At 47.5% G+C, this 18,401-nt stretch overlaps 1 protein-coding gene across 5 annotated transcripts in view; it reads right to left on the bottom strand.

Annotated features, from left to right (window-relative positions):
* Nucleotides 1-18,401, bottom strand: part of Sv (paired box protein shaven) — a 95,097-nt gene that overhangs the window by 70,741 nt on the left and 5,955 nt on the right. The gene's annotated exons all lie outside the window — the stretch shown is intronic.

Here is an 18,401-nt window from a genome sequence, read left to right as displayed (position 1 = left end):
AACATATATTTAATTATTTGTGACATTTATTTTGGCGTGCATCGTATCGGTCCGGATTTATCGATCGCGCGAATGCATTATCGCGACGATCGATCCAGGCGAAAATTTCGAGAAACTACTTGGGTGGAGGAAGAACGAACACCGTGGCTTCCACCGAAAATCATTTGCAACGCGGCGTGACAGCCTATCATCCTGAAACCGCAATCCCAGTTATTGTACACCCGCGTACCAGTACGGATGGGTCGGTGGACTCGGCTCTGTGGCCACGCCAACCATTATCCACGTCCGGTCAAGTGTTTCGAAACTACGATCGCGAACCCCGCGTCCAATTCACGCCAAACACCATCAACATTTAAATTCGACGCCTTTGTAATTACCGGATTACTTTCTTCGCGTTCCTCGCGTTCCTCTCTCCGAAGGCTTCCAATATTAGCTCGAACTGGTTGGAATCGGCTTCCTGGTCAAACATTCTTGCAAACATCGAGTAATAGGATTATCTTGGGAGGTCGATTATCGACAATTTTCTCCGTATTATGGAATCGTGTCAGCATTGGGCCAGCCAAGAACGTTTCGACGTTGCGCGTCCGAATTATGTCGGAAGCAACGCAGTGGAGGCGTTTAAAACTCTCACGCGTTTCTTGTGCGCATTGTGGTTTCGAGTATGCTTAGTGAGAAACGCGAACAAATCACGGCCCGTTCTGCGATTAATTTTTTTTAGAGATAGAAACGCTCCTCGTGCCGTATTTCATTTGATTCGAAGAGAGGCAACGCGTTCGTTGGAGAGGAAACCTAACCAGCACCGACGAGTACCAGATTTTCGCCAGTCGCCATGCTTTCTACCTCGCGGATGCAGCATTTTCGAACAATTTGCGACAATACGATGCGCTCTGGTTCGTGGAACCGGCACGGAAGATACGAAGCAACTCGAAAACACGTTATCCTTGTACACGTTGTCAACTTCGAATTAAAACAATTTTTATTTAGACGATAGAATATTAAAATAGAAAGGAGTATAGTATTTTTTATTTTGTTTCTTATTATAATGAATAATAAAATTATTACGACAGAGATCCTGTCGTAGAACCCGATCTTATGGACAGTTACGTTTTCAATATTGGATTGTATTTGTTATTGGATAAATCGGTGGACGGTAGGAAAAATATTTTCAGTCCCTCGTTACACTTTGTGTACCCATAATTGCGAGTATTATTTAACGTCACGGTCGCAGAATCACGTTTAAGCCGAAGGAGAGAAAAATGATTGTGGTCAACGATCGATTTCCGGCACGTAGTCTCGGCCGCGCGTAATCGCCTAATTATTAATCCCCTTACGGAGACCGGGCGGGATTTATCGCGACAATTAATGGCACCGGGGGTTTTATGATAAGCAGCCACATGTGGCCGAGCGGACTCGTGCGAAATTGCGTTGTGACAACTTTTTATCCTGTCGTGAAATAGTGCAGGATAATTGTATCAAGTGCACGGGCCGGGGGGCGCAACGGAGAAAATTTGCGGAAGGAATAGTATGTTACGAGATACATACATAATAAGTAAACAAATACTTGTGCATGTTCTGGCAACTCTAAATAGAAACACATGGCGGCAGAATCTGCAGCACGATAGCTTTTGCAACGAATAATGAATAATTAGTTAGGAAACTAGATTTTACGCTTCCTGTATGTGCATCAATTTTGTTGCAGACAAGTAAGTGACGATACAAATTTGTGACAAACCATTTGCTATAATATCGAGTTCCATCGATCCGTTGATATTATAAAATACCTTGCACGTAACACGTTCTTCTAGAATAAAGAGAATATCGAATCTAGCTCGGAACAGGTGCAATTACGTGCTGTTTATGTCATTCGTAATTTACCCGAGCAGTGGTCAATGCCAATCTATATGGAAATTCGTCGAAGCTTGCACGAAACGACGGTAAGCACGGAGGAAAGCTCGACGTGCGAATCGATCAACGTTTATTTGCCGATCTTTCTTCTCGTTTTCGTGCGTTGATTGGCACCGACGCAGAATTTAACGCTGAATCGAAGGATGATGATGCTACTGCAATATAGTTTTGCGCGAAAGAAAAGAGAAAAGGAAGGCGAGGTCGAAAAAACGAAAATGAAAGGTTCATCGTGAAACGCAGAACGTCGCTCGAGCCCGCGATTGGTTCACGGCGCATTGCTAACCTGTTTGTTGGCCAATAAAATGGCTATCGTTCGAAGATTTACTAGATTTATAGACCGGTCACACAGCGGTCCGCGGACGCACTACCACGCAGATCGGTCGATGTCTGCGATCTTACGAGATTCTAAAACCCACGAAGCGTTTAGCAAACATTTAACTATTATAGACAACTACCCACCGTCCACGGAAAATTAGAACGCGTTGAATTAACAGTCGTAGAAAAACTTTACACACAGTAGAGATTCCTGAAATTTAACCTGGAATAAAAACTTCGACAATAGACATGTATTTCGAGACGATTGGAATAGGCGAAGCGATCTTGATGTATACAGGGTGTTTGGCCAACCCTGGGAAAAATTTTAATGAGAGACTCTGGAGGATAAAATAAGACGAAAATCAAGAATATCAATTTGTTGATTGCGGCTTCGTTAAAAAGTTATTAACAAAATTAGATTAAAAAATTTCAAATGATTCTGGAAAAATTATATTCGGTTGTGGGGATCAATTACAATCATTTTTGGTGAATAGACATACCCCCGAAATCCTATGCACATTCGAGAAAAAAATTCCTTATCGAAAATCTAATGTCTGACCAAAACTGTCTGTTACCCTGAAAATTGAAAAGTTTCAAATCATAATGAAAAAATTATTTTCGGTTCCGGGGGTCAATTGCAATCATTTTTGGTGAATACACATACCCCCTAAATCCTACATACTTTCGAGAAAAAAATTCTTTACCGAAAATATACTGTGTGGCCGGAAATGTTTCTATAACTTTTTAACGAAGCCTCAATCAACAAATTAGTATCCTTAATTTTCGTTTTATTTTGACCACTAGAATCTTCCATTAAAATTTTTCCCACGAATGGCCGAACACCCTGTGTAATTAGCAAAAGAATTTCATATTTGCATTAGATTCATCGTACCGATACTCTGCTATGTTTGATTCTTTGGTATATATCCGGACACTACTGTAATATACTATCAACAAACATTTCACAATCATAAAACTTATACGATGGAATTGCATCGATCTCAGGAATAAATGGTAACGACAGATCGCATCGTGTCGTTAATCGAGCATCGTCGATCGCTTCGTTTTTTAGCTTGTAAAGTGACTAATAATCTTGCTGGTTTGAACGGAGTTCGATCGTCCAGGATTTTCCGAGACACCGTGCTGCTGTCCAACGCGGCAGATTCGAATCTGGGTGTTCCCGTATTCTCGTTCATTAATAAGATAGTATTCGTTCTTTATCGAGTGCTGGTCAACCGGGAATAACGGTAGCAGCGAAACAAATCCTCGATAAGAGATCGGCTCGACTTCTGTTAGACTTTTAAGTACAGTGTTATTAATCGACTGTCGTCGATGAGATGGTAGAACTATCAAGCATTCAGAGATAAATTAAACTGTTCGATAGCAACCCCTCCAACGAGAAGGAACATCCCTCTGTTGAAAAAAATTCTGTTTCGTGGTTTTCCTATCGGAAAATTGGATAGATCGTTGGGGTTGGAAGATGTTAGTATGGGAAAGGCCAAAGAACCCTGAACCGTATCGAAAATTCCACTGCTCGAATCAAAGGACTAACCGACGAGAGCTGTTGGCTGCTGTAGAGACTCCGATGGTATTCCGGATCAATTAACTGAACGGCGCCGAGGTTAACGCGGATATGAAAAGGGACGACGGCGTTACTAAGCCGGCCGAACGAGGCCTCAGGTATGCGTGTACGCGGATTGCTGCCACGGCTGTAGGCTATACGAAACGTCCTAGTAATACCCTCGCGAGTTCTTTATCGTGCGAACACGCACCAGAAGAAACCAATCGACAGCACATTCGCCGACTTTGCTCCTAGACATCTTCCATTCCCTCGTAACACAGGCTGGTTACGTTAGTTTGCAAAAAGTAATCAAAGTATGGCCGATACGAGGTTTCACGTGAATCGATAACCAAAGATCGTCTCGCGAGCGTCTCGAGGAACTTTTACGAAAAAATTAGGCGGACAGCAGATGTAGGTACATCGGTCAGAGTAAGATAGGTGAAACGTTGGTAACGCGAACAGAGTGGCGTTTATCGTCCGACACACAAACAAGATTGTCACCTGCAAACGCATGAGCACGCGCCCCCGTGTTCCCGTGATCCCGCGTTCCTTTCTTACACCAGGTGTCCAGGTTCGCTCGATAGGATCTCGATCGTTATCTGCCATCTTGTCGAAAGCAGGAGAGGGACGGAGCTTGAATATTTTTAACGAAATCCTGTCGACGATTCGGCCCCGTTTAAGAAGCCAGTTAACGTACATCGACGTAAGTTCCTTAGTTTCGCTAAGATTGCACGAATAGACCTTCCATGTAAATTACTGTTTATGCATTGGGTTTATAGCTATTTTAAGGGGCAATGAAAATTAAGTTTGTTCATGTAATTAAATTCACATGCAATGCGAAGAAACATTACTCGTCGAAGGATTAAATTCGGGATTTAAGGATAGAATATTTTTCCATAAAGGTTATAAAAATTTCTGACGATGTTCGTACACGTTCCGTCACCCGGTACATATGTAACAGCGTACCGTACACGCGGATGCATTTGCTAAGCGGATGTATTCTCGGTTGTGCGTTCACCATACGCGGTCGGCTACCACTTGCTCCCTAGTCCACCTATCACCTACCAGGCGAAACACAGTGGTCATTGTTTACGAGATTGTTTGTTAATACGACACACCGAACGCGGATCTGTTGTCCCTTTAAAACTCGGTGGAGTCGCGCGACCGCGTGTCCGCAGGCGGTGCATCAAAGCAGACCGACCGAGTGGGTACCGTACCGTTTCACCGACAACAAAATTCACGGTCTACACCAATACCTATTTTTCTACGACAGAGAGAGAGAAAGAGAGAGAGGTTCAGAACCAGTTGGCCCGTTCGACTCGCCCCTCACTGACATAAACAATGAAATTAGCACCGCGTAATCCGCGAATTATTGAACTTTAAAAATAAAGGCGCGTCCGCGATTCCTCGGCCACTTCTAATTGCTTCAGTTGGATTAACTCGCCGTATAATTACCTATCTATGCCTTGCCACCGGAATACGCGTATAGTTTCCATTCTTGGAGGAAACGGAAGACGGTTAGAACTTTAATCGTTACGCGCTTTGATCGATGGGTTATTCGCAAAACGAGACGGTTTTTCTGCGTAGTTTTCTGTCGAATCTGCTGCTTCTATCGAATTTATTCCGTCCGTACGAAAGGAAAGCCTTAGTTTACGAATTAATCGAATCAAATGCAAGAATAACCGCGAGTTGCTAGTATGTATTGTGATATATGTATAGTACGTGCACGATCCCGCGAGCGCGGAAGCCAAGGATTACAAGTGGCCGTCTTTATCGGGCCAACTTATCATAGACTTTTGTGAGTCGAGGCGGTTATGCAAATAGACCTCTTTCTCTCTCTTTCTCCTCGCTGCCTTAGCTCATTCTCTTTTCCTCCTCGACCGCTTGTGTATTCTTTTTACAGAGAAAACATTCACGGCGTGGCTGGACCTTACCGTAAGTCCCTTCTGGCGAACGCCTCTGCCAACCAGTCTCGTTTTAACGTATGGCAACGATGCTGAAGCCTCGTCAACTAAAATTCGCGCGCATCTCGCGATTACTCTGATATTGTTGTACCCTCTTTTATTAACTTTACCTATTTTTCATCGATCGTATGTTATCTCTTTACGCTAGTTTTAGTTCCGCTCTACGCGTCTTGTTTTGTTTCGTAAGTTCCGTCGGTCGAGTAGGTAAAAGTAGTAAAAGGATTTAGTATACTTTTTGTTGAGCCGTAGAAATTTAGTGATTAACGTAGACGCGTCGCAAAATAAAAAAAATGTTTAACATCGCTGGTCTAACGTAATCTTGTAACGGGCTCGTGGAATTTTTTTCAAACACCACCGGCCGCCTACGGAATATTCTTGCGCAGAGCCGCTCGATTGCCCCCGGCTTTCAAGCAAATCAGCCGCATTATCCGCAAGCGCGACAAGATTATGATAATTTCCGGCGTCCGTGTGCAGCGTGGACGAAAATTTTCTCCCGTCCTATCTATCGATATATCAATGCCGCGAATCTGATTCGATCGACGCCAGCGATAAAACGCTCGCGACGATTTTTATCGTATAATCGAACGTGCCGATACCGGTTAATGGACCCTGACTTTTTCGATTCGAAATTAAGCTGTTCGAGAATAGTTAGGCTTCAATTCTTTTATTTCGATCGCAAGCGTACATCGTACTCCAATTTGAAATACTGCTACTGAACAATAAAGGATAAGACGATCCTCGAATTCGCTAATTACGCCGGGAGTCGTAAATTTCCGTTAAAGAACGAGTAATTGGGATTCCGCGAAACGGGCTTAATGGTCGAGAGAGGTTAGTGCTACCGGTACCGTTCTCGAGTTTTATATTCAGATTATACAGCCATAAGGGAGGAACTCGATTTCTTTATCCGCTGCTCTCCAGTATTATGAAAGCGAACCGTCTCGTGTCGCGTTTTATTGTGCCTGAGAAACACGCTTGCACAGTAGCCGAGGCGTGACGCGTAAAATCTAATAAAGAACGACGATTCCCGTCGTTGGACCGGCGTAGCGAATTTTTCGGCGACTGACTGGTCGCGTCAGCCACGATTTACAATGAACGACTCTTGTCCGGAGTAGCCAGCGACATTTATTTGCACATTACATCCTCGATTATAGTTATTAGCTCAATGTTAATGGATAATAAAAAATTTGATGGGATTCCGTTGCCGCTCGAACCGGGACCCGTTGGTTCAAACGGAATGACCGAGTTCGGATATACGTTGTCCCGTTACGATGGACGCTTAAGAGAAGGTGCTCCTCCGTGCGTCGCGTCGCCTCGCGTCGTCGTGCTTTAATTCGTTCGATGCATCCTGAACGAACGACATACTCGCATTGTCATCCGAAGCAAACCGATTCGCGGCTAATAGTCGTGCATTATGTAATTTATGGACAGCCCCGGAGATTTAGTTGCGTATTAAAGCCGAATGAATCGTTCTCGGTGTAATGCAGTTAATTGCCACGGCTCGGGGCATCATCGAGCATCGATAAATTTTATCGCGTCTATAAAACCCGAACTTCGTACGCGAATTCCAGAATCTCTGCCTCTGGCGTTATTTTAGGCGTTCCTGTAATTCTCCGTGCTCCTTTTCCGAAATAATTTGATTAAAGACCATTTAACATCGTCAAAGGACTTTTGGGTTTGTTTAACGAGTCCTAAGACGTTCGTACGATAATATCGTAGTATGCCTTCGTTCGATAGAAGGAAGCAGAAATGTAGTTGGAGTACGAGCAACAGGTAAAGAATATGTTTTTTGTAGACATTAAAACAACGACTTTAGCCTCGTAGGAACGAGCCGACAAAAGAGAAACGAAAAACGACGTTAAAGAAGGCTGCTCGAACCGCATTCCGCGAAATACTATTCTGCGAAATGTAAACATAAACATGCAAGGTGGTATTTAATTAATTTACGCGGATTTTGAAAAGCACATACCGCGACTGTAAACTAAATAAGTTAATCCACGCAAGGAAGCTAAACCTGTTGTTATCTGTTTGTCGCGAATAAAATTTGCAGTCGAAAACGGTGGGCCTGGATACGATTTTGCTATCGGAGGCGAGGCCCACGGTGCGCGCGAGGTGAAAGGTCACTGCTGGAGCTACCATCGAAGAACTGCTTGGAAAAGCTACTCGACGCGTCGCGACGGGAGGGCGTACTTTGTTTCGCAATAATCAGAGACCGGCTGCTGTCGTAGCGCAACGTTTCAGTCCGTATGCAAACGAACCTGTGTGTGCGCGCGTATGTCTGTGCGAATCGCGAGCACGCACGGTCGTTACGGGTCTGTCGAGCGCCGCTATCGATCGATCGCTTTGTCGATCTTTGAATGTCGATTGAAACGTTCTTTCTTGTTGTTTGTAAAAGTAACGTGGCCTGGTATTGCCTGTCCCGACCGGCTGGATTCTTACGTCGCTTATAGTAACTCCAGGCCTCCATGGAACTGCCTCCAGCCATAAAATTCGTTAACGCCATGCCAGTCTTTTGAAACAAATTTGTCCGCTATCGAGTTAATCGTAATCCAGTTTGGTAACGATCGCTGGCTGGTTGCTCGCAGAGTGGAATTACGTAAATTCAAAATGGTCGATGTAGCGATTTGATGCGATTATAGTAACGCAAACGCATATGATTCTCCAATATTTCGGAAGGAACGAGTATATCGATACGTTGACAATTAATTCGTTCCCCGTTCTATTTTCGATTCTGCATACGTATCGGCGCGGCGCAGCGTAAAATAGAACATTGGCAAAGGGAATCCCGAGCACCGGGGTTTATTATACGGCGATCTACCGTGTACATTTACTTGTTCTCCACAACAGCCGTTGGTGGCTCTTTATCAAAGGATCCATCCCGTGACTAAATAGATAATAACATGGTCGACAAACTTGTTCGTTCGAGTGAAATAGTCGACGAGCGAACCGGTCAAAGGAACGCCAACCAGATTCCGAAGGAAGGTAAATATCAAGAAGCATCTTGGGACGGACGCTTCGATCGCTAAAACAAGCGAGATAAACTATGCGTACAGTTAGTCGTCCAATAGGATGTGTCCGCAACGGCCCAGTTCCCCAATAAGGATTTGCATCGGAGACGCATTCCGGATCGAGGCGTCGCGACGATTGGACGATATCGCCGAAGCGAGATGTGTTCCGTGCTCCGAGGAGAAGAGTCTCGGTAAACTTGTCCCCGTCGCGTCGCATCCTCCGCGTTTTCCAATTATCATCACCTCCGCCGCCGAAGCAGATCAGGTGCAAACTATCTGGTAATTGGGTTTCACCGGAAATTACACGGGCAGCGTTAGCCGCGACCAGACGTGGAAGCAGCGGCCTACTTGGTAGCCGCGGGGGGGGAGGCGCTGCCACGGCACCGGAGCCAACGAAAAACGAGCAACAGTTGGCGCGTAGAAATTGCGTGGGCTCGCGGACCTTATCGGCCTCGGCCCGCTCCTCGGGGCCCCCTCGTCGGACCCCGTTGCCACCTGGACGGCTTAGAGAACCCGCTCGACACGATTTGACCGTTGGCGAGGGAAAAGCCGAGCAGTCACCGATCGTGTCGCGAACTTTCTCCGAGCAAAGCCGAGCCGAGCTGAGCTGAGCGTCGTTCCGAATCGCGCCACGCCACCACCGAGTCCTTTTCCGATCGTCCTCGTCGCGACCTCGTCCCGTAGGCGTGCTCGCACCTGCCGCGCAATAATCAGCTCCCCGTAACCGTGACGTGCCTTTCTCCAGAATTCCCAAATGCCACCAACTGGAATTCACTTTTAGATCGCGATTCCGTAACCGGCTGCGCGGCCACGCTCGTTTCGCGCGATCGAGATCGCGATTTCGAGGATAGACGAACGCCCGGTTCTCCGCGCAACCGGAGGATAACGCGACGATAACTCGAGCTGCTTTCCCTCGCTGCCACTTGTAAACTAGATCTCATCGTGCCGTATTTTTTCCACCATTCGATAATAAGCGTGATTAATTTACGAAACCCGAGATACCTATTCGCCGTCTTCCGAGCAACAAGAACACCCAAGTATCTACAGCCGTTTACTAAACTTTAGATCGTTTCCCGCGTACAAACAACAAAATTGCGCACACCATAGGACGAGATGGATATCTCGCTTTTCACTATTACTAAACTTTATCGTTACGGTTACTTGATACGTTCGCTTCTACCGTTAAAACCAGTATTCATTTACTTTGGTCGTATTAGCGAATGTTTACAAACACTTTGCGCTTGGACTCGGAGAAACGATGAATATTTCGAACCTAACCCGTTGAACGTATAATAGCAAAGAGCAGGTTTATTCGGTACGGACCGGTCCTCGAATCGAACAAGATTTTCGGAGCAACGTGTAAAGTAACTTGTATTCCGAAGCAGGACAGATCCGGACGCGCAGGAACAAAGTCCTTTGGAAGAGATTAAAATCCTGGGAACGGAAAGCAGAGATAGTATAGCCGGGTCGGGCGGGCGCTCGATCACCGGAAGCAAGAATCTCGTGGTCTATCGGAGGGGTCAGTTGGGTCGTTGGACGCTGCCGTAACAAATCAGCGACAGAATCAAAAGTACGTTGGCTGTCCCGCGGTCGAATTACGGTAGATTAGCGGTAGTAAAGAGGCAACGGTGAGCAGCAGCAGCAGGTACCTACATCGAAGAGAAGAGTCGGACGGACGGATGGACGGACGGGCGGGGGCAAACATAAATTAAGATGGGGGACTGATTATGAGGCGAGGGCAGGCTATCATTACCCGAGCCATCGTGACCGGTCGACCCTGCAGCCGCGGCTGCTGAACACACCGCTCGCTCTCTCGGCGCATCATGTTCGCAATCCGCCTGCCTCGTGCCCCGATAATACCGGGGTGGGAACTGCAAATTATTAATCTCTGTTCCTGCATTACATAGTTCAACGAATATGAAACGAGCATTGTCAGAGACGCGAAATCATCGTTCCCGAAGGAGTCCGCAGTGCGGCTGATTTCTCCTGTATACACCGACGGTGACGATTGCTCTCGGGTTCTCTTCCTGATTCCAATACCGCGATAACGTTTCGACGCCTAAAATTAAAACAACCAGCACACGCAAAGAGAAAGATTAGAAGCAAATATAAATGTAAATAGCCCAACGAACGTACCACGTGAAATCTAAACAATGTGGATGCGCATGTTAGACGCACCGTGCTCGAATATCAGTCAATTTGCATAGGATCGATCCCGGAGCGATCGCGCGACCGATCTGTCGTTAGGCTAATGACTTCTGACGAGCGTCGTTTACGCGTCGATACGTGTGCAAACACTCTTCCGGTACAGCGACGTTGTTGAAATCACAGCAGTCTCGGTAACCTGGCAGCAATTTACACTGGAGAACTTTATCCATCGAGAGTAGGTACTTTGACGGACCGATCTTGAGGACGTTTCAAGAATCGTTCGACTCATATCCTAACACTTTATGCCCCGTTTCACTCGAAATTCCGTCTGCCTTGACCTCGACGAATTTCCAACTCATTCCGAACCCGAATAACCGCAAGCAAACACACCATCGAACTTGGTGATACTCGATACTGTGACGCGACGGTACACACGGTCCGGCGTCCGTTCCTGGCGGTCGAGTCTGTTAATCTGAGAGCGGACAAAATAATCCAACTGCGGAAGAAACGCGTCGGCCATTGATCGAACGGTTCGATGATCAAGAACCAGTTCGTAATCAGTTCAACCGGAAAACTGGCACGCGAAAGGAGGGAGTCCTTACGTTTCACGTGGACCGTGCACGTGCGCGGACGTCCGCGTAAACATCTCGCGTGTCGCGTGGAAAATTCGAAGAAAATCGAGTACACGATGATGCTTCGAATAATAACATACCAAATTAAGATTAGGTTACGAGAGGTTGTTTGGCAATTGCTGTAACGCTCGCAGCTAAATACCCCGTGGTCCTTGGTCAGGGTAGAATTGCGAGATATCGGCCACTAGACGGAGGTCTAGGTCTAGGAATCTATTGCGAGCCTAAGCACTCGGGGCTGATATAGTTCAGTGCTCGCGAGGGTGCAACGTGTGGCCTCGTTACGTTAATGGCGTCATGCTCTGGCGCCCCGCAGACTACTCTCGAGCCGACAAGCAATGCCTGCTGCGAACGCGAGTCAATGGAACCCTTTAGACTCTGTGGTAATGAACGGTACAAGGGATGTACCGTGATCTTGGAAACCAAAATAAGCTTTTTACAACGCTACTCGCTGCAAACGAACCTGTTTCAATACGAAAATTCATCTAGCCGTTCTAGCCTTTCTAAAAATAAAAGAGAGGGCATAGGTTGCACCGTTGCTGTAACGACAAGATAGGAGGGAATAATTGCACGGCTGGTAATCGCGATGGGCAACGACACACCGTGTGTCATCGATTTGCCTGGTGTTAATCATATTACTCGTACGAGCCGGGCTTTCTAGGCTCGTGCTCGTAACGGGACGCGCTTCAAGGCGAGCGAGATTCGCTGGAACGATGATCCCGATTAAAAATCCATTCGCGATGCGTTCTGTAATTAACGAACCTAACACGCTTCCAGTACGACGGAACAAATTTTCTACGATCAACTATCGTCGATCGAAACAGCTCGATACGATTCACCCAACAATGTTGCACGTGTCGTTTACATCCGTGCTAGCTTCCTCGAAATCTATACCACTACCTCCCACGCGCGTTGCGTCCGATCGACAACGAGTCCCACTTAATTCGAAGCCCGCGGTCTTGCAGAATTCCCCGCTTAACTGCTGCGTTGGCGCGCGCGCGCGCGCATGCCCGCGACCAGTGTGTACACACGGATAACAACCTCGAAGGTACCTGCTTTTCTGCCAATGTAAACCTCGCTACGTAAGCTACGCTCGAGTACTACGCAGAGATACTTGCGCAAACAACGAGTCGGACGAAGCGCAGTTGCAGCAACGACCGAGTCGGAAGGCCGATTTTTCTGTCTCTCGCAACTGCTCCGAGTCGCTGGCTACCACCGTATCCACCTTCGGGCACCTTCAAACTTGCCTCCGTCGAGGGTACTTTGAAAATCTGTTCAGCCCCTTAACCCCGGAGCGTACCATATGGCGCGACTAACAAACGCTCCGGAGACTTTTTACCGCGCGTTCCAACACGCATTCGAGTACGATTCGGTGTTAAGAAACTCTCCTCGATAAGCGTAAGCTAATTTAAATTTAAAAAAATTCAAACAGTGATTAATCGAACAAATACGAATACAAGTTGGGGTATTATTTCTCTAGTAACAAAACCGGCTCAACTTTCACCACCTTATTAATTAGTACCGAAAAGGTTAACACGGTAATGTTCTCGAAGCTTTCGCAATCTGTGTTTTCGCCGGAAAACATTCAGGCGTTCGTCGATAGACAGGTCGATATTGCAAGTAACTTTATCGGACGTCCGAGAAAATGTTTTCGAAAAAGGATGTGGCTTGCGCGTCAACAGTTCGAACGGTAGCCGCCGAAATCCGTGAAAAATTAGTGTTCGGAGAGCAGGTATGCGCCTACGATGATACCGTTGCGAACCGTGAGCCACACCCTTGCTCGTACACACGGGCATCTATACACGCGCGATGGAACCGGCGCGGCGCAGCGCGGCAGATACACGCGACTATGTGTACACCAGCAGTTGTACCGATTGTATCTCGGCGTCCAAACGCGCTAGAGCCGTGGAAAAGGGAAGAGTCGCGTGGAATTTGAAGCAAAACCACCGATCCTTCGACGCGACGCGACTCGACGCAACGGTGCCGTTCAACGGCGAATCTACGAATTCCTCCGTCTCGGCGAAACATTCTAATTTCATCGGGGAATGTTCTCTCGGATCGCGTCGACGCGACGGCGGAAATCGGCGAAATCCCGGCCGGTCCGGAACAGTGATTCATCCCAGCTATGCAAAGTACGTACGCCGAGGAGTAAAAGTCGCTGGCATCGAGGATGGCCGACCGTTCGATCGTAAAAAGTTAGGCGCGACTATTGGATCGAAGTTGGCACGGCTGGCGAACCTATCTCGAGTGTACTCGGTGGCGGCCGGCCACCGACACAAGGATTGCTGAACGCGTTACAACCTCCCTCCACGGCCGCGCGTCATTAAACCAGTATCCTAGACAACTGGCGCTGATTATTTAGCAATACAAATCATTCTGTGCGCGAGCTCTATCTCCTGTGCTCGTCTGTCCCTCTCGTTCCAGCCAGTGTATCCGAGCGGGTTCTCGCGTGCGCGGGCGTGGTACGTACCACTTACGGCGCGAGAGGCGAACGGAACGCGCGTACACGCCGCACAAACACGCGAATCGCGCGCGTGCAACTGCTCTGAGGCTGTGTGCATCAGATAGAGCCGAACGGAGAAACAGTTTTGTTGATTAGCGAGCTCGTTGAACCGGCTGTATTACTTTGTCGAATCGCAGAAATGCTCCCTACCGAGAGTTATGGCGGATCGGGGGCTTAAATATCCTCGGCCGTGTCTCCGCTTTATCGGCTCGACTACGCGCTGCGCTTTAGAATCAGAGACAAGGCTCCAAGAGCGGTGTCCGCTTTGAGCGCCGTAGCAAATTTCTAGCCGGCTCGAGCGGCGTGTTTCGCTCGCGACCCAGAAAAAAAACACCATGCTCGTTGTTTGCCTGTCGTTGGAAACGTTCTTGCCGACAAATGAAATCGTTCCGGACAAATTACTCTTCGGGGGACCAAATTGTCCTCCTCGCGCCTTTTACCTTTTCGACACTCTATGGGAAAGCTATTCGTTTGTTAATACATTAGCGGTGTTGCTGAATTACCATATGCACCTGACATATGTACACTGGAAAATAATTCGAATTTTCCAAAAGAAGAGGTCCTATGACGTAATGTTGTACAACAAAAGAAATATATTGCACCTGACGGAATAATTGCCGGAATGTGTCCACTACGCGTGCCATTGCGTCTGTCCATTACTAGCTATTTCTACTTGAGCCGATGCCCAAGTCATACTTGGTTGCACGCGTATCTACCCGATCAATTTTTAGTATCGTTTCTTTTACAAACGAATACAAAAATAAAAAAACGAAAATGTATTACTACCTTACTACCTACTAGTAAATATACATATAATAAAAATGGCCTCTGCCTCGCATACGGGAATATTACATTGTCCCAAAGACTGCTCGTAGCGCAAAAGTTGGGCGTTCATTTTCACAAAATGTAGATATAAATAAGTAAGCAAAGGGACGAAATATAAACTGATATCGAGACACGAAACTGCAAACGAGCCAGCGCGTTCGAACACCGGTTCGATCTCTTTTCCGCGTACGCGAGGATGATCGTTTGCAATAGAGACGCGTCCGGACATTACGATCCTCCGGGCTCGTTCGATGACTCATCGTGGCCGGCAGATCCTCCGATAACGCTTTATCGCAAAGGTCGTCGGTCGGATCGATGTTATCACGGTGGCTGCTGCTAATCAGCGCGAGCGAAAGGGAAGAACGCGGATCGACGTGGAACAGGCTCGCTTCCTGAATCGTGCGGGGCGGTGGCATCGTTCGACGGATAGTAGGCAGCGTTACTTCGTCCGACTCGTATTCGTGCAACAAAATAGTTAATCTCGATGAAATCAACCATGAACGTATCTCCCGAGTCCTCGCGAAGCATCTCGTCCGAGGCCCGAGCCACGCCGCGCCGCACCACACAGTTTCCGCGGTTTTGTTGCTTGACCCGGAATACGTTGGAAATAATCGCCGGTCATTAGTCTCTTCGCGCGATCATCATTTACCCCGGACTGCTATCAACGACCGGGCATAGTCGATGCCGCGCGCGTTCAACGTCTTTCTCGGATCGAACGATAGTTACCTACGGTGATGCACCAAAGTATTCTAATATCCGCTATTACAACTTTAAACGGTAAAAATATGCACGTTAAACTTCGGTTCTGAATGCAATGTACGTAATTACTATGAGATACAAGTACCGAGGTTCTACAGGATGATTGCAATACCTAACGGTCGTAAGTGTACCATTTGTACAAAATGCGACATTTATTACGGATAGAACCTTTCTAGCTTGTACGTCTAAGAGAGAAACAGATTGTAAACATACATGGGATTGCGACGACGTTCCTTTCGGGTCTACTGGCGGAAGAATCGCTCTGTACGATTCGATTTAAACAAAGTTATTCTGTAACTGTTTCGAAACAAAAGTTGGCACGAAGAAACGGTAGTGGCTTAGAATCGAACCCTAATCCCCTGTTGTTGGCATAAAGTGGCGGTGTCAGTGACTTCCGCGGGGTCCGTTATCGTCCGTTCGCGAGTTTGCTCGTCCGTTCACGGTCAGAATCGCCTAATCGGAGGCAGGATCTCGCGGTATCGACGACGCGATTTTTATAACCGCGCGCGAATCGTCGTGGCCGATGTCATTATCCTAGGCCAGCAGATAATACCGGCACGGCGGCCGCGCGAATAGCTCGGATCGGCAGGCGAGGCATGCGAGAGCCTGGAGCCGCATTATCGCGAGATTACGTAAGCGCGGCATACGGTACGCTTGTGTTACGCTATAATTAGGACTGGCCTGGCATAACCACGCCGCCGCCGCCACCGCCAAGCAAATACGCCCGGCGTGTAATCCGCGTCCGTATTAACGACCAACGATAAACCTGAACCGAGGATGGGTCCTCTGAACAGGCGTACAAAAACGAGCGAGTCGCTCGAGATACTGCGCGCGAGTGCCAGCGCCGGTGAAAGGGCGCGGGTTTTGATCGATCCTTAACGTCGCTCCACGCGAAACGCTACGCCACGCCGCGCTACGTCGTGTGCTTTTACTTTCCACCGACCCACGATCTTTCCTCAACATGGCTGTTCCGAACAAAAATCATAACTTTGCATTCCTTCAAACTTCTGTCGTTCCTTTTTTGTTTTAAGTGGAACGATACGGGGCTTCATATAATATAAAATATCAAAAAACATCAGCATCGAATAATTTAATGGTAATAATATATCGTGCCTGCTGAAAAAGTAGGAGAATAAGGGGATGAAACGGATCTGTGTCGAAAGAAAATCGACGCCACGCGTTCGTGGTTCGGTAAATCAAAACGCTTGGCGCTAACCAGGCATCTCCGATAAATTAATAACGCGAATCTCGGGATTACGTCAGCCTCGGTTCCACGCGATGCTTGCGAGCCCGCGAAAATCAAGATCTCGCGGTTCTCGTTCTCGACGTACGGTTGATTAATACCCAGATGTAATTACTGGCCGGGGAAAGGGTGCAGGCAAGAGAGAAGAGGGCAGTTGGCGCGAAACGACCAACAACGAAGAACGCGACGAGGGTCGCGAGAAGAAGACGGATCGAGGAGAAGAGGTGGATCGAGAAGGAGAAGAACACGGAGGAGGTAGAGGCTGTTAAGCTGCCGAGGGAACGAAATCCTGACAGATTTCATCGTGGGCTGACGTAAACAATTTGCGAATGTAAATACCTGTTGAATATTGAGCGCGGCGAAACCTCGAGGGGCCTCGCGCTAGCCTCGCACCTTACGACCGTTTACCCTTTAAACTTCTGATTACATCCACCACCTTCCACCTTCCACCTTCCACCTTCCACCTACCGCGGCGAACCACGTGTACACACACCGGAGTCGTTGTCTACGTCATTTGGCATAAATTACGTGAACATTGTGCTGCCACGGTGGATCCGCAGCCTGTTGGCCGACACATATCCCAGAGCTATCCGTCCAGCTCACGCGTCTCCAGATTCACAACCAACCGCGGCCTATCGAGAGCCTCGATAAACTGAAGATCCCTCCTTTAAAATCCCGATGCTACCAGGACCCTATTCCCGCCTTAAACTATCCCTGCACGGTTTCCCGGTTCGCACGGTCCTCACTTTTCGGGGACGAGCAAACGCCTCTCAACCTCCGAATCGCGATCATCCCTGCTTCACGCCTGACGGCAAACGGATCATTCGCCGTAAGTAGCTGATCGAACAATCGATAGATACAACTACGAAACATTGAATTTATCAATCGTGTATTTAGAAAGAAAAAAAATTGCTGCAACGGTTTCGCCGACCGTCGTCGACAAAAACATCGCAAACATTCCAGATGTTATCGCTCCTACTCGACACTACCGTGCTCCCAGCGGCTCGATTAATTGTTCCACCGTTGAAACGTAACTTTGTATCGATCTCGCGAGCCGATACGCTCGCGACAGATTCACGGAAGATATATGTATTTGCCCCACAGTGACGCGATCTCGACGACCGACCCGTAGAAAAAATATCATTATCGTGCCACGATTAATAACTTCTGTCTTCGTCGAATCGAAGCGTAGCGATAATTTATCGACGCCGGCCGCGTACGCGGATTGAAAATAAAGTTTATTCTGGATGTTGGTCCAATTAGATCGCCGCGGAAGCTGTGCGTCCTAGCGCGTAAGCGCCGATAAGAACGGGTGTTAGGATAATTGGTTATTTCTCACGATCGATCGCCGAGGCTGATAAAGCAATCGACGCGTCGAATAACCCTCGCAAGTTTCTCCGCGCATTTAATTATAACGGGAACATCGATAACGGTATTAACGTCCAAACTTATTCGATGCATTTTAGCAACGCACTATAATTGCATCGTCCTGTGGTTTAGCCATAACCGACTCATACAAGATAAGCTCCTGTCGCACTATTCTC

The sequence above is a fragment of the Colletes latitarsis genome, chromosome 9, assembly GCF_051014445.1.
Source record: "Colletes latitarsis isolate SP2378_abdomen chromosome 9, iyColLati1, whole genome shotgun sequence".
Classification (NCBI taxonomy): Eukaryota; Metazoa; Arthropoda; class Insecta; order Hymenoptera; family Colletidae; genus Colletes; species Colletes latitarsis.
Note: the sequence above shows the minus strand (reverse complement) of the source record. Positions and strands in the feature narration are given on the sequence as shown.